This window comes from Halichoerus grypus, chromosome 4, assembly GCF_964656455.1.
Source record: "Halichoerus grypus chromosome 4, mHalGry1.hap1.1, whole genome shotgun sequence".
NCBI lineage: Eukaryota > Metazoa > Chordata > Mammalia > Carnivora > Phocidae > Halichoerus > Halichoerus grypus.
In genome coordinates this window covers 163,010,713-163,028,242 of record NC_135715.1, presented here as the reverse complement: position 1 = coordinate 163,028,242, position 17,530 = coordinate 163,010,713, and positions in this window count along the sequence as shown.

Sequence of the window (17,530 nt, the reverse complement as noted above, 5' to 3'; positions counted from 1 at the left end):
TACAAAGCCACTTCAGAGACACTAAATGCCCTTTCCTGCTGTCCAAGGGCCAGGGTCATCTGTGGATGCTCTTCCTCCCCCAGGATAGAATGTCCTGGGACACAATCAGATGGAGCATCGGTTGTATTTAGGACCAAATAGAGGCCAGCTCTGTAACACACCTTCTTATTGGCTATCCTTCCTTTCTTGCCTCACCCTTCCCCTAATTTCTGCTTCCCTAGGATGGCACTCCTTTATAAAATAGTGCATATAAACCTTTGCCTTGAGTTCTACTTTTTGAAGAACTGAAGCTCAGATATGGGCACACTGACCTCTCCAAAGAAGGACTTGCTGCCCAGCGACAGCCGGTGAGCTCAGCAGACAACTCTGGGCTATCAACTCCTTTGGGCTCTGCCTCAGCCGCAGAGAGCTGTCTCACTCAAATCCACACCTTTCCTGGAGCAGCTCCATCCTGAGACTGAACAAGTCAGGGTATGAAGGCCTGGCCACCTTGGCCCGACATGGGATACCTCAGACAAGCAATATTCCATCCACAGCTCACTGCCAGGTTGGCTGAGGCTTTGCTGGGCCTGCAAGAGGCAGAAGTTTGACCTCTTCCTCTGCCCAGTCCTGCTTCCTCCCCCTCCCTTTACAGATGTATCCTAATAAACATCCTGTACCCTAAACCCTGTCTCAGTACTGATCTGGAAAAGCCAGTCTGCAACAGTACTAGCTGGAACTTTTGAGAGGTTGCAGATATACCCAGCCAGAACTGACTCAGGCAAAAAATAATAGGGGAATTGATTAGGCCCAGGAACTCCAGTGATTTAATCAAGACACTCTCTCAGCTCTGCCTTCCTCTGGCTTCATTCTCGGGCAGATTGTGCACGTTGTGACCCCCAGAAGCTCCAGGCTTACCACTTCAGTAGAAAGGGCCCTGCTTTCTCAAAAAGTCCAACAAAGTTCTGGAATTGAGCCTTATTAGTATAGTTCTGAAATTGAGCCTCATTCTCTGTCCAGGCCTAGACCAGTTACCAGGACCAGATACACAATTTGTGGGGCCCAAAGCCAAATGAAAATGCAGGACCCCTTGTTTAAAAATTATTAGGAATTTCAATATGGTGACTACTGCACATTAAATGAAAGGTGGGACCTTTCTGAGGACGGGGTCCTGTGAGACCACACAGACCTTCGGCCCATAAAACCAGCCTTGCCAATCACCATGGCCAGGGGACAGAACATTCTCCCTGATAAGATTTGGTCATGTGCCCATTCCTAAGGCTGGGGTTAGGGTTCCCCAATGAGTAATCAGAGGAATTGATTCTGGGTATGGCAGACCCTTAGACGCAGCATCATACATTCGTGCCAGTCACATAATAGCGAAAAAGGTATCACAGTGTAATGGAAAGAATAAGCTCCAGTTTCACAAAGTCTTGGGTTGGAATCCTGGGTTTGACATTTTTGGAGGTGTGGCTTTAGGCAAGATACTTAACTTCTCTGAAACTCAGTTTTCTCTTCTATAAAATGGGCATAAAAATACCTGCCTGTCTCGCAGGGTTGTTGTGATGCATGAGTGTCTTCAAGTGATGAGCCCAGTGGCTGGCAGACAGGAGGGCTTTCCCAGATGGTGGTCATGGTGGTGGTGATGGTGCTGATGATGGTGACGTGTGTGGAATGGAGTAAGAGAGAATCAGCGGACTTCAGGCCCCGTCTGTGGGCAAGCTACTTCAACTTTCTAAGTAGCAGGTTTCTCACCAACCAAATGAGTATTTCATTCTTCCCGTGTTTTAGGGCTGGCCTGAGCATTGTCAGCTCGGAGGTAAAAGGCCTGACATCAGTGTCACCACCTTCCATTAACCAGGGGAGGCCTTTGGAGGAAAGGGGGAGAGGAGTCCTCCCCTTGAAGAACTGGAAACAGGCTCACTTCCAGGCCCGAAGAGGCAGCTCCAGACTACGCTGAATAGTACACAAGCTAGGAACAAGTGAGGGCACTAAATAAAAAGCAAGCCAAAAGTAATCTTTTTGGTATCTTTCTCAGAACTTGGTAAAATTCATGTTAATTAATATGTGAAACCCTTAATGTCCATCTTTATCTTGTCATATTACACTTTTCTTTAGATCACTAAATAAATCTTTCCCCACTTCCCATGCCTGCATCACAGGGCCAGAATCTCATTCATTTTGGGGCCTCACATTCAGAGACAAATTGTAATATTCAGTTAATATCTCAAATGGTCACATTTGCATGGAAACATGGACTTTTTGAAGAAAATACCATAACCAAAAAGAGCATCAGACCTGGGGTTCTTTGTCATTTCTGGACCATCAGAAATCTAACTCTGATCTTGAGAAATCTGCTCAAACTTTAGAGATCATTTGAGTAGAACAGAGAGGTGGGGGAACTCAAGCATTCGCTAGGGGCACTTGTTGAGGACCAACAGCTTTGGAATTAGATTAGAAAAGTATTGTTGTCCCATGCTGGGGATGGAATAAGCATGTCATTTTTGCTATTTCTATTTAAAAATTTTAAGAATAAAAATAGCTGGAACTAGATACTGAATGATAGAGAAACATAGCAATGGATAGCTAATACGTAGTATACTCATTTTGTTGGAGATCATTTTTAAGGCTCATAAGGAGGACATTAGCAGTGCTTTTTTAAAAAGTTGCTATTTTGCCAAAGTACTGTGTCCTTCTCATGTATTCCCTCGATCAATATCACACCTTTCCTTTGTGTGATATTGGTGTGATAAGGTTCCTAGGGATACTTAAGAAAACCCTGAATGAGGGGTGCCTGGCTGGCTCAGTTGATAGAGCATGCAACTCTTCATCTTAGGGTTGTGAGTTTGAACCCATGTTGGGCGTAGAGATCACTAAATAAATAAATATTAAAGAAGAAAAAGAAAACCTTGAATTAGCTCACTACTGCTGGTAGATTTCCATTTCATTTTGTAAAAATCCCAGTGTTACCTGTCAGTTCAAGTTTGCAAAAGGAGTGCAAGTAGATACCGGGGAATGACTATTTGGCCAGTTGTGATTCCTGAATTCCTAAATACAGGCTCCCCCTCTGTCTTGGTGAAGCACACATGGAGAACAAGTAGAAAGGTGTACTCCTATAAGGAAATCTCTAGATTATATTCTAAGTCTTTAGAAATAAGCCAAATGGGGTAAAGCCACCAAGGCAAAAACTCCAACTAGAATTTTGCTTGGATTAGAATCCATAATCAAGATCCTGGGTGAATTACAAAATCATGGTTACTTCCCTGGATTTTAGAAGAATTAGGAGGACTGCAGACTTGATGCACTACCCCTCCCAAACCCCCAGGTCCTCCTCTGAGAGGGCCCAGGTCCTTCCACTCAGAAGAGAATCCTCCAATCTGAGTACGTTGGCAGCGTTCTAATCCCATGTAATTGTATTAGTCTCAATAGCAGATTAGCTCTAAGTGCCCCACAGAAAGGGAGCTGTCAGCCCAGCTATTGTTTTCCACTTAATGTGATTCCGGGCAGCAAAGAACAAAGGCAGCCAAAGCCCTCCGTCTCACATTACAGACCACAGTTTCTAAACCAATTAAGGAAAAGGGATTTACAGTCCTCAGGATTGGAGACTCTGTTTATATTATCCTATATTTCTTCCCATAAACCCTCCATTTTATGTCTCCTAAAAGCCTTCCCTCCATCTCTGGAATGCTCCCTTTCTCGTACCCATACATTTCCCTCTTTACTTCTCTGTGTTTGCTATCTGAGCGCAGTCACCAAGCTGGCTAATTCTTGCTGATGGTTTTAGTTATGTTTCAAAATCCTCATGCGTTTGCTGTCAGGAGATCTCAGGAACGAATATGCTGGGGCTCAGCCCAAGCCCGATATTCAAGCAGACCTTGATAAAGCAGTACATTTCTGTGTAAGCAATCATTCCAATTAATTGAATAAAAACATCCTGCAGGATGTTTATCAGAGAAATAAAGCTTGGCTCTCAGGAGGCAAATTGGTCAGTATCCTGATACTGCAGCAAGTGCCAATTTTTTTTTCTTTTTAGAATGATATCTGACGGGGAAGGTGAAATGAGGTTTCACTGAAGCAAGAGAACAAATGAGAAGATGCTATTTAAGAAAGCTCCAGACCATTTTAAACAAATGGTGGCCTGATACAAGCGTGGGTCTGAAGTTTCTCTTTTCGCTTACTTTTCCAAGGGAAGCTCGGGCCACAAGAAGTCCAACTGATTTCCTCTTACCCACACGTATGTGTAATTTCTCCCTTGGCCGGTGCCGCAATGATGAAACCCTCACTCGATGGGTTTCTATTAGAACTAAATGGGTTTGGAAAAGCATTTTTATTCTTAATGGAGCTTTTCTATTGAATACCATTTTTCAGAATTTTATTTTAGTTTCAGTTGAATATTTAAACAGGTTTAAATTTTAAATATCTGTGCAGAACAAGCCCTGATATATATTTTTAAAATTGCTGTAATACTTCACTGGGTTTCCTTTTTAACCCGATACAATATGCATAATCCATTAATGTTAGCATTACATAAGCTGGGTATGCTCAGACACCAGCCTGAGGAACCCTTTTTACAGCTAAGTCACACCACTGCAACGGACTGTCTTATCAAATTATTTTTGTAACAGCTTTGTTATTAACAAAGCATAAAGAGGGTTTTAAAATTCAATCCAAGGTTCATTATTGTAGGAATACTCATTCTGATTAATGAAACTTTTATTTAAGGTTGTCCTTAAACTAAATTATCATATTCTAGTCTTTTAACATCATCAGGAAGAAAAGCTGGGTGTCCTTTGGGAGAATCGTATTTCTAGGCCTGCCGGTTTTATACTGTTACTGTGGCTTTCCCTAGAATTGCTTTGGCCCTTTGAAATTGACAAAAATTTGGATGTTCTAGGCACAAAGGGGGAAGCAAAGACACAGAACTAACACCCAGCTCTGGGGGAGCTATGTCTAATCTAAAAGCCCGGATATAAACATGAAAGTTCCAAATGGGTTTAGGCTGAGTGTGGATCTAAACTCCAGCACTTACTAGTTCTATGATTTTGGCCAAGTTATTTCTCTTCGGCCTTAGTCTCCTCGTCTATAAAATGGGGACAATAACTGTACCTTTCTCCTAGAAGTGTAACAAGATAGTCCACTAAAGCACTCCACATGGTGCCTAGCACATGGAAAGACCTGAATACCTATTATGGTAAATGGAGAATCTCATAGAAACAGAAACTATTTCCAAATATAGGGGACTGTTCATGGATGTTCTCTGAGAAAGAGTGGAAAGAGCTGAGGAAACAGTTGGACATGAATTGTTACAATGTGCCTTGGTATTCATATTGAATTTCACCTTATGATATCTTCTTTTAACCCAAATTAGTACATAATGATTTAAATACATAAAATTATATGTTTTTATTCAAAGTGCTCATTTTCTTCCTAAATTGAATACAGTTAATCCAGGCACTTGCAAAGTGTTTATTTACAACATGTGTGATTATCTGAATTTCGCTTTCTCTTACAATCATTACTTGTGAACATAAAGTCCTATACAGTTTCCCAGAGAATCCAATTAGTTGCCAGTTGGTGAAGTTGTAAACCAGAGATATCTGGAAGGAAAAAAAAATGTACTGTTAAATTAAATGCAGGAATTTAAGCCAATATCAAAGTTTGTTGTGTGTGCTAGAAAGTGGTGGAAAATTTGCTAAAGCTGAGTAAATGATACAGGTTATAAAGTCCTTCGTAAAATGACATGGATTATTTAAATTGCATGCTCCCAGTTTTAAAATAAAATTTTAAAAATTAAAAATAATAACATATATATATATTTAGCCTAAGGTCAGATAGTGCATTTGAAGAGGGAGATGGGGTTTCAGTAAGCAGAGAGATGAGGGGAGAGCCTTTGCCCTGGTGTTTGGGGACAGACAGTCTCTGTCCACCCGTCCCATCCGTATGAAGCTGGATCCAGGTGAGAGATTGCAAGGCAGCCTTTGTCCAAGAAGATTGGAACTGGCATATGTAAAGGGGGTAGCAAATCAAACAGCTGTGACTTTGTACTCCTTCCTGATATTTCAGCTGAAGACTCCGTGTACATTAACAGAGCTTTATAGAAACAACCCTACTCCATCCATCCAGCACAAAACCCACACTCACAATTCATTCGCTAGGCTTATAAGGTTCTCGGGCTATAGCAAATTGGAGAAATTGATGTTTACCCTGAAAGCTTGTACCATATGCTATTTGTAGCTGCCATTTCCTTGGTACACGTCTGCCAGCGTGCCTGGACTTAAATCCCTGCGTGATAACCTTTAACTCTTCGCTAGGAGGCAAAATCAATCCAAGGTAGAATAAGTGGGAGGATAGAGGAGAGGGAAGGTGCCGCAGGGACTCGGGGGACACGCGCCGCATCTATCTATAGGCTGGAACATATTCTGGGCACAGGTGGGAGAAACCAGTCATGTTAAATAGCAACATTCTCTAAAGTCCTTCCTGTGCTGACACTTCTAAAGAGTTTCTGGTCAGTGTAAGAGAAAAAGCCTTTCTGGGAAATAAGGCTGATCACCTTGGGGAAGGGATAAAAAAGCTGAAGTGAGTGTATTTCTGACAAGTGCAGAAAGCATTCTTCCTGCGCGAACATTGCCAGCCACACGACGGCGGTTACAGGGGGCCATTGTCACCGTTCAGAGTCTCCCTCTCTGGGTCTCTGTCTCTGTGTGTCTCTCTCTGCCTGAGAGAGCTTCCATTGATTAATGCCTCAGAGGGCCGGGGAGCTTTCTCCTTCCTCTACTTGCTGCAGGTGTTTCCCAGGCTATAAGGACAGCCTGAGACATTTTGATGCATGTAAATTATGTTCATCCCCTGAGCCTAATCATTATTATAAAATTTATAAAGGATAAAACACAGGCAGCCATAAAAATAGAATTTTTACTTTGATCAGGTTCCCTTGGTAATTAATCTTTTATGGGTCTTAAAGATCACTGCAATGTGAAGACTTAACAGTTTCGAGACTTCTTTCCAAATCTCCTCAGACAATAGAGGAGTAAACGAAGGCCACTCAGGATAGTAATGATAGGAACAAACAGAACTCTGACTGGGTTCAGGCCCAATATTAAGGCGGGAATAAAACGAATGTACTTTTCATGAAACAGTGATAGGATTAAAAATCAGAGATGAGGGGCGCCTGGGTGGCTCAGTCGTTAAGCGTCTGCCTTCGGCTCAGGTCATGATCCCAGGGTCCTGGGATCGAGCCCCGCATCGGGCTCCCTGCTCTGCAGGAAGCCTGCTTCTCCCTCTCCCACTCCCCCTGCTTGTGTTCCCTCTCTCACTGTGTCTCTCTCTGTCAAATAAATAAATAAAATCTTTAAAAAAAAAAAAATCAGAGATGATTTGGATAGTGGATAGGGGATGGTGGATAGCGGATAACAGCATTCCTTATCGCTGAGCTGCAAGCTCGAAGCAGTGGGGGCTCCTTAGGCATATCACCGAGCCTCCTTGTACCTCAGTCTCTTCAACCATAAAATGGGAGATTGGCTTTAAAAAAATCACCAAGGTCCATTCCACTTCCATCATTCTATCAAGTATTGTGATAGATTTTCCATCGTTTCAGATGTGAATGTGAAAAAATGAAGTCTACCGTATTGGAAAGTTGAGGAAGAGCTGAAAATAAACACCCCAATGGATGGCTAGTCATGGGACTGAGCCATTCACCTCACTCCTTAGGATTATATCTTGTTAGCCTCGTTATATGGGGCCAATAACACCTACTGCATCTATCCCATCGGGCAGCGTTTGAGATGCAAGCTATAAATGCACTTTGGAAAGAGCAAAGTGTGGTACTATAAAGCTATGTTGTCATTGTCATCATTTTTGTTGCCTTTCTCAGTAGTAATATTGTCACAAGAAAAGGAACTTTTTAATGGTTTGTGGTATGGCACAACGTCTTTAACAAACAATTGTTAAATGAGGATTAAACAGGGATTATGTGTTCACTAATGAATTCTGGTTACTAAACTTAAAACTTCAAGGATCAGAAATAACCAAATATTGAAGTTAAAAGGGAAGTAGGCATCATGGGTAGAGGGCCGAGCAGGGGCCATGACTGTTTTCCAGGAGAGCTCTGGGAAGATGGGGCTCTCTGTTCAAGTAAGCCTGTACAGGTTCTCCTCTTGGAGAGTCCACACTGACACAGTAAAGTCTTTGAGCAGCCCTGCAGCAAAATGACCATAACAACAACAGTCACTGCTATAGAATCCTGTGGTCCCCCAATTTTTTTGTGCCCCCCGATCCTTTGCTAACATATATTAACGTACTGCAGCCCCCAAGTTTATAGAATGCAGCTAGGGAAGGGATAAGCCAAGAGCCTGGACAGACAGCTTCATTCTGTCACTTACTTTGAGCTCCAGACCAGTCATGTAATCTCTCTGCTACTCAGACTCTTTTTCATAAAGCCATTGTCTTCAGAGGACCGTTGTGAAGATCAAATAAGATCATTAAAGTTCCCCTTCTTAAGGGATTGCTACAGACTGTCCCTGAAAACCTGCACGTGTACCACCTGAAATGCCTCCCTCTCCCAACATGACGGTCATTTACACATGCATTCACTTCTCTACCATCTCCTTAAACTTTTGGGAAATCACCTTGCTTCAGGCTACCATCTCCCTGTTCCATCCACTTATCTACACAACAAATATTATTGAGGCTACTACTCAACAAATTATGGAGTCCCTGCCGTGTGACAATGAACACAATGCAGGAGATATAGTTGTAAACAAGATAGTCAAAAAATTGGGGTGCCTGCTGGCTCAGTCAGTTAAGCGTCCACCTCTTGGGTTTGGGCTCAGATCATGATCTGAGGGTCCTGGGATCAAGCCCCGTGTTGGGCTCCATGCTCAGCAGGGAGTCTGCTTGTAGATTCTCTTTCCCTCTCCCTCTGTCCCTCACTCCGCTCTCATGCAATCTCTCTCTCTCTCTTTCTCTCAAAAATCAATCAATCAATCAATCTTAAAAAAGAAAAGAAAGAAAGAAAGATAGGCAGAAAATTGTTGCTTTCCTGGAACTCTCTGTGAATTTGGGAAAACAGACAATTAAATATGCAATTTGGTATGATACATCATCATCATCATCATAGCAAGTATTTATTTAATTTTTTTAAAGATTTTATTTATTTATTTGACAGAGAGAGACACAGTGAGAGAGGGAACACAAGCAGAGGGAGAAGCAGGCTCCCCATGGAGCAGGGAGCCCGATGCGGGGCTCAATCCCAGGACCCTGGGATCATGACCTGAGCCAAAGGCAGACGCTTAATGACTGAGCCACCCAGGCGCCCCATAGCAAATATTTATTGAGTGCTTTGCATATATTAGCTCTTTTAATCCTCACAACCATCAGGCAAGGTGGACACTATTATTATATTCAATTTATAGATGCGGAAACTGAGGCGAGGTGTGGTTACAAGTGTGCAATCCTGGGAGAGCCTATAGCTGAGGCCTCAAAGATATGTCTTCTGAAACCTAAAGGTGGAGTAAAAGTCAGCCAGATGGACAAATATAGGATGTGTGTTCCAAGCTGAGAGAGTAAGGTTGGGACTGGGGCAGGGGGAGGAGAGTCAGAACGGTGCATTGCAGGACCTGAGAGAAGCCCCAGAAACAGAGGAGTGTGTCCAAGGTCTGTGTATGGGCATGTGGTTGGGTGGGAACTTGGAGCAGGTGATGGTCACAGACTAGAAGGCAGAGAAGTGAAAACACCAGCTAGATCAAGAAGAGCATTTCAACCACTTGAAAGACAGCTTTATACTTAAGGCAAACAAATCAACAAAGGATTCTACAAAATAGTGTTAGGATCAGTTGCTCTTGCTGCCTTTTAGAGAGATCACCGGGCTTCAGTGTGGAGAGGGGATTAGAAATAGCAACATTGGAGAGTTAGTTTGGAGACTGCCACACTAATCAAGGTAAGAGAAGATGGTGTCCAGAAATAAAATACAGGCAGTGGTAATGAAGAGACATAGATGGGTTTGAAAAGCACTTAAAACACAAAAGACAATTGATGGCTTGTGGTGAGAGTAAAGCATCAAGGGCAATGCCTGACTTCTGGCTTTGGCAGCCAGGAAGATGGTAGTGTCATTCACACTACCGCTGGAGAGGGAGCAGGTTTAGGAGGAAGATGCTAACCAGCTTGGGACATGATGGATTTGAGGAGTCTATGGAACATCCAACTAGATGTACCTAGTAGACATTTGGAAATGTGGATGTGAAGCTCAGGGAGCAATAGAAGCTAAATATAGCCTTTCACTTGGCATAGAACACCAGGGACAGATTTTAGAAAGCAGAAGAAGCAGGGAAAACTGTCCACTTGAACACTTCTGGATCCAGATATAGTTGGCATTCAAAGTAGTAGAGACCATGGGTCAAGAAACAAAGGAAAGGAATAGAACGTATATATATATTGTCAAGGAGACACCAACTTCACTTTCCCATATAGTAGATGCTCTCAATGCCTTGCCCCATCTCCTTGGTTCATCTGTAACCTTAGCACACTGATAACTTCCTACTTTGAGCACCTGAGTTCTACTTCTCCATCTCTGAATTTTCTCCAGCTCAACAATTAATGCTCCCAGGGCAACCCTGGACCAAGGGAAAAATGGAACTGATACATATCTCAGCTCCCCATTTCCTCAGTGGACTGTTCTGAGGAAATGAATGTTCTGTTCTACAAGATTCTTTATAAAAGGTCCTAGAGGGTTGAGCTTGTTGCCCGCAATGATAACTAGGTCACCAACACACATGTGCTTTGCTCTTTCCCCTTTCATGTCTCAATTTCCCCATCTCTTCACTTTGGCTTCCTGAGATCAACTCCCAAATAATTTACCTGTACTGAAGTCATTGTCTGAGTTTGCTTTTGGTAAAACCCAAACTAAGATGAAGATACCAGGTTACAATCATTTATTTGCTTCTTTATTTCACATTTCTCGGAAAATATAAAGATGAAGAAGTTTTGAAGGGAAAATGAATAAAATCCAAACTGATGTTAAACAGGTGAACCTAGAGCATTTTATAGGTTGAGGAGGAAAGGAAAGAGTGAAAGAGAAATGAGGTTATGTCAAAAAGACATAGAAGACAGCTTGAAAGAGCTCCCACTGGCAATATCTGTGACAATTTGAGAATAAAAAAGAAGATAAACTGAAATTAACATTAAAATGTATGATGATACGAAAAAATAGAGGAAAATAACACCGTTTACCATCATTGGAAGTAACTCTTCCATCAAGTTCTTGATATGAAGATGGTTAACAAAAGACAAAGAATAGAGCATGTGTTCGGACATTTTAGACAATGCTTTAAGGCCAGAAAGTTCTTTACACAGAATTTTGAGCTAATAAATGCAGGAGCAACTCTAAAATGAAAACAAAAATTCCACTTTGCATCCCCCAATGAAATAAGTTCAATCATATCACCACTGGATGGTGAACCCATTAGGTTAAAATTGCAAAAAACTTCAGTGATAACAGTCAAAAGCAATGCCTGGTACTTGATTAGATCTTGGTTTAAAGAAAAGAGTTCTAAAAAGTATTTTTTTGGGGGGGGTGCCTGAGTGGCTCAGATGATTAAGCCTCCACCTTTGGCTCAGGTCATGATCTCGGGGTCCTGGGATCAAGCCCCGTGTTTGGCTACCTGCTCAGAGGGGAGTCCGCTTCTCCCTCTCCCTCTGCCTCTCCCCGCATTGGTGCTTGCTTGCTCTCTCTCTTTCTCTCTCTCAAATGAATAAATAAAGTCTTAAAAAAAAGTATTTGGGGAAAAATTAGAGAAATTCAAATAGGAACTAGGTGCTAGATCATATCGGGGACTATTGCTAATTGTGTTCAAGTGTGATAATGTTTCAATAATGCATTTAGGAGAGAGTCCTTATTTTGGGAGATGCATCCAGTAGTATCTAGTAATGAAGTATCAATCTCCAAATTATTGAGGAAAGAAATTATATACATATCCATATAGATAAAGCAAATATGTTAGCAAAATGATAACTATTTTGAACCTATGCTGTGCATATATAAAAATGTTCATTGTAGTATTCTTTCTACTTCTCTGTTCATGTTTGAACATGTTCACAGTAGGTTTTTAAGTTGTGTTTTAAATTATTTTACCATTAAAATGTTACTTGACTTGTGAAATTTGAGTTTTCAGTTTTCACTTTCTCTTTCAATAATCAAATTGCTTAATTTTATGTTCCTTTTGAGATATTTTTTCCTACAGGTGTGAAGTATTGGGTTAACTTAGTTGTTTACATGTCTGTTTTAATTTTTTGATGTCTAAATTCCAAATTCCTCTTCTGTTTTGGCCTGCCATGGTCCCGGGGTTTTCTGTAACTGCATTTTTCATGTCTGTTGCTGAGGTTTATACCCGTAGATAGAATGCTTATTGATGTAAATCTCATTGACATTGAGTAGGCCAAAATGTACTTTTCCCAAATACATGAAAAGGGAACAACTTTGTGTGGATGTTGGGAAGTGGAGACGTGAAGGTGCAGGGATGGTGGGAAGTCACCAGGCTTTAATGATATCTAAAAGGATGATATTTCTTGCAATGAATTGAAAATAAAATAAGTTTTATATGGCTAGTGGACATGTAAATTTGTAAAACCCTTCTGGAAAGCAATTTGGCACTATTTCTCAAAAGCTTTAATGTTCTACACACTCTTTGATATTTCAATATATATAAGAATTTAAGGAAATAGTAGTGGATAGTATTCACTAAGGCAGCAACATCTTTGTGGTAAGAATCAGAAATCAACCTCAATGTCTAATAATAACTAAATTAGCATACATCCTATTATAGACAGAGTTGTGTCACGCTAAAACTCATTGGTTAAAACCCTAATCCCCAGTGTGACTGTATTTAAAGATAGGACTTTTAAGGAGGTCATTAAGGTTAAATGAGGTCATAAGGTAGGGCCCCAATCCAATAAGACTGGATTCCTTCTAAGAACAAGAAAAAATACCAGGAGTATACACACCAGAGAAAAGGCCATATGAAAGACCATGTGAGGACACAACAAGAAGGTAGCTGTCTGCTAGCCAAGGAAAGGGTCCTCACCAGAAACCAACTCTGCTGGCACCTTGATCTTGGATTTCCACCTTCACAAGTGTGAGAAAATAAATTTCTGTTGCTTAAAGCACCCAGTCTGTGGTATTCTGTTTGGCAGCCCAAGCAGACCAACATCTGCAAATGAAATGATGATGATGATGATGCAAATGGATGCCTCTACCGTACTTTACTATGTATCAGACAAAATTCTAGGTGCTATGCAAACACTAATTGATTTGATCTACATAGAAACCTTATGAGAAAGGTACTTTTATTATTTCCATTTTATAAGGAGGAAATTGAGTTAAACAGAGGTTATAAAATTTACCCTGGCCATGCAACTAATAGGTAGTGGAACTAGGACTTGAACGTAGGCAGTCTGGCTCCAGAGGCCATGCTCTAAATCACAGATTCTCCCTCTCTGAGAACACAATAAATATCATGATATAGATGATTATTTAACTGAGTGTGATGATAGTATTAAATACTATTTTTTAAAGTAGGTTAAAAGATACACAGTTATATATATAATTTCTTATAATGAATACATATATATATCACTATTATATATACACACATATATATAAATACATATACGCATATATGAATGACTTAGGATATATATGAAATACTTCCAAAAATTATCTGTGGTTGTCTCTGAGTCATAGAAATAATAATTTTTTCCCTTTTTTGGCTATTACATATTTTATACAGTAAATATATGTTTGGTTTCATTTGAAATTTGTTATAACATGTTTGCTTAAAGTTAGAGTGGAATATTTAAGTAACTAAGTAACTTCTACTTAAGTAAAGAGGCAGTGTGAGGAATAATGTGAAAGAAATTAATCCCTTTAGATGGAAGGGAGTAAATAACAAAAGCAAGGTTTTGAGAAGTGGGGTAGAGTTTCAGTGATGGTCAAGAAAGTTTAGTCAGAGAGGCCAAATTTTCGTGTGGCAAGTATCCAAGATGGGAACTGAAGTTAGCAACTTGCGGATCTCGGACTTTACCTATGTGGTCAATCCATTAATTTGTCACTATTTACATTGGCCAGTTTAGGATATCTGATTTGGCTAAGTCCCTTTAGTAAAATCACAAATGCTGTGTGAATTGATGAAAAGGGAGGCCAGTAAGGATGGTGTAGCTGTTACCATTGTTATTAACGCTCATACTCGCACATATGGAAAGTAGAGTGACATTTTTAGGTTATCTGGGTAAGACACCACATTAGAACAGTTTTTTCACAGCTCAGGAGCTGGTAAACGAATGGAGGGCCCAGGGAACACTCGGCGGCGGGGGCGGGGGGGGGGGATGGGAGTGGGAGGGGAGGTTGGCTTTGCTAGGGACATTTGAGAATTAGAAAATGAAAGTAATTTTGACTGTCAAGGATTCGAATAATCAGAGAAAACTAGTCCTGCTGTGCAAGTCACATATTCCCTTGATGCTCAATGATGGCTATCTGTAAAAATATTACAGGTCAAACCCCATCATGGGGAACTTTGAGAAGTTACCAGATCTTTCACTGGGCTGAAATTTACTGTAATCAACATCATTCGAAATCTCATTGCCAGTACTTCTAGGTCATTTCCCTGAGGTCAAGGACTGGACATAAAACAAAACAGGAGCCAACTTCCCTCCAAGATGAGGTGGTTCATTAAAGCTGCCCAAGCATGCAGGGCATGGCAGAAAGGCACTCTTGCAGAAGCCAGTCCTCTTTCCCCTCTGACATTTTCCCTTTTGGTTTTTCTTGTTCCCCAGAAAACTGAGCCAATTATAATCCCTTGTAATTTTTTTTAGGAGAATCATATTTTACTCCTTATTTGTGCTACACTGGCTATAACACTGTGTTATATTTCTTTTCCAGTTTGCATTATGTCACACAGTCAGGTGTTGGATGCTTTCATTATCACAAGCCACTAAAAGACTGAGAAAAGAAAATGGATTTTACTAGCTAATCCCAGATCTTAAATGGAAACCATAGAATGTATAATAAGCATTCATAATATATATATGGTACTGCTTCTTTCCTATCAAGGACATACCTCATTTTCAAATTATAAGCAAGTGAACTGAATAATGGTGGAGTACATTGGTCAAACTAACTCACAGAAAACAGTTACAAAATATGGAAAACCATATTTATTTATTTATTTTTATTTTTTTATTTTTTGACAGAGAGACAGCGAGAGAGGGAACACAAGCAGGGGGAGTGGGAGAGGGAGAGGCAGGCTCCCCGCTGAGCAGGGAGCCCGATGAGGGGCTCAATCCCAGGACCCTGGGATCATGACCCAAGCCAAAGGCAGACGCCCAACGACCGAGCCACCCAGGTGCCCCTGGAAAACCATATTTAAACACACACACATACACAACTATTGAAGGCTTAGGAGATTGACCAAAAGTAAGCAGAAACTACAGAGGCATCTACCCTTGAAAGATGAACTGTGAAAAATGAGATTTGCAAGTGGTGTTTTATCTAAAAGTACTGCCTAATCTACAAGAGGCTCAAGGGACAGAAAGCCACAGCCTTACAGGTTTGTGGGTGCCAGAATAACCAAATAGAGGGAAATCATGGAAAGGAGGGAGCCCCAGACAGGCTGAGACTCCAAATCTACACACAAAAAATCTAACCAGGTACTAGGCTGTAGACTAAAGCACTCATGTTTAGGGGAAATCCTAGGGGAGTCTGTAAAGAACAGCCAGCATCTAGAAGGCTAAAATATTGAACAGAGATTTCAGCTCCTGTTCTATACAGAGGAGCTAGAATTTGGAGCCAAGCTAACTGAATTATAGAACAAATTTCACTTTTCAGAGGAGCAAAATAAAATCCAGGGTCTCTACAACATATCATTTATAATGTCCAGTTTCACTAAATATGTGAGTCACTAAACATGTGAACAAGCAGAAAAATGTGGCTCTCAGGTTCTGACACCCACTTCTGACATCAGATGGGAGTTTTTTTCCCCCAACACCAAATACACGGTGTCTTTTCCAACACCAATCCTCCCATTCTCAGACACTAACCATCTGGAGTTAGTGCAGACTCCACAAGTTAAAGGGCTTAGTTTCACCGACTTGCTCCAACTTCAGATGCCAGTCTTATGTCCCAGGGGGACCACACACACACTTCTGACTGACCAACTATAAACCAATTTGATAATTTCCCAGAATGACTCCTAGAACTCAGGAAAGCACTTTACTTACTATCACCAGTTTATTTCTGTACCACTCAGAAACAGCCAAATGGAAGAGTTGCATAAGACAAGAAATTAGAGGTGGGAGGTAGGGAGAGAGGGGCATGCCACCCACCTTGCACTTTCATGTATTCACTAACCTGAGAGCTCTCCAAACCCTATGGTTTAGAGGTTTTTATGGAGGTTTCATTATATAGGCATGACTGATTAAATCATTGGCCATTGGTGATTGAACTCAATCTCCAGCCCTCTCCCCTTCTCTCCTCCCCAGAGGTCAGAGGGTGGGGCTGAAAGTCCCAACCCTCTAATCATGGCTTGTCTTTCTGGTGACCAGTCTGTACCCTGAAGCTCTCTAGGAGGCCTTCAGCTAAGAGTCATCTCATTAGCATACCAGACACTCTCATCACTCAGGAGATTTCAAGGGTTTAGGAGCCCTGTGTCAGGAACCAGGACAAAGACCAAATAGTTTTTATTATATCACAGAGAAGCATACCAAGAAAAAAAGCAGTTATTAGAAACCAAACTTAAAATGATCCAAATGTTGTAATTAAATAGGCAAAGACTTTGATATAGACATCATAAATATATTCAAAGACTTAAAGGAGGATGTATGCAAATGGCATGAACAGATGGGAATCCTAGCAGAGAAATTGAAACTATTTAAAAGAGCCAAAAGGAAAATTTAGAGCTAGAAAATACAATAACTGAAATTTTTTATAAAGATTTTATTTATCTATTTGACAGAGAGAGAGAGAGAAAGAGAAGCAGCAGCAGAGGGAGAGGGAGAAGCAGGCTTCCCACTGAGCAGGGAGCCCGAGGCAGGGATTGATCCCAGGACCCTGGGATCATGACCTGAGCCAAAGGCAGACCCTTAACTGACTGAGCCACTCAGGCATCCCAAATGACTGAAATTTTTTAATTACAGGATGGACTTACGATTGGAGACAAAAGAAAAGAGCTGGTAAACTTGAATGTAGATAAAAAAAATTCAGTCTAAAGAACACAGAAAAATATTAAAGAAAGATAAAAAGAACCTTAAAGACCTGTGGAAAAATATCAAAAAATTACCATATGTATAATTAGAGTTCCAAAAAGAAAGGATAGAGAGCATGGGAAAGAAAAAATACATGAAGAATTAATGGCCTAAAACTTCCCAAATTTGGTGAAAGGTATCAGTTGACAGACCCAAAGCAGTTCAATAAACCCAAAGCAGGATAAAATGGAAAAACAGACAAATGTACATTATAGTCAAACTTCTGAAAAACCAATGATGGTGACACAATCTTGAAAGCACTCCA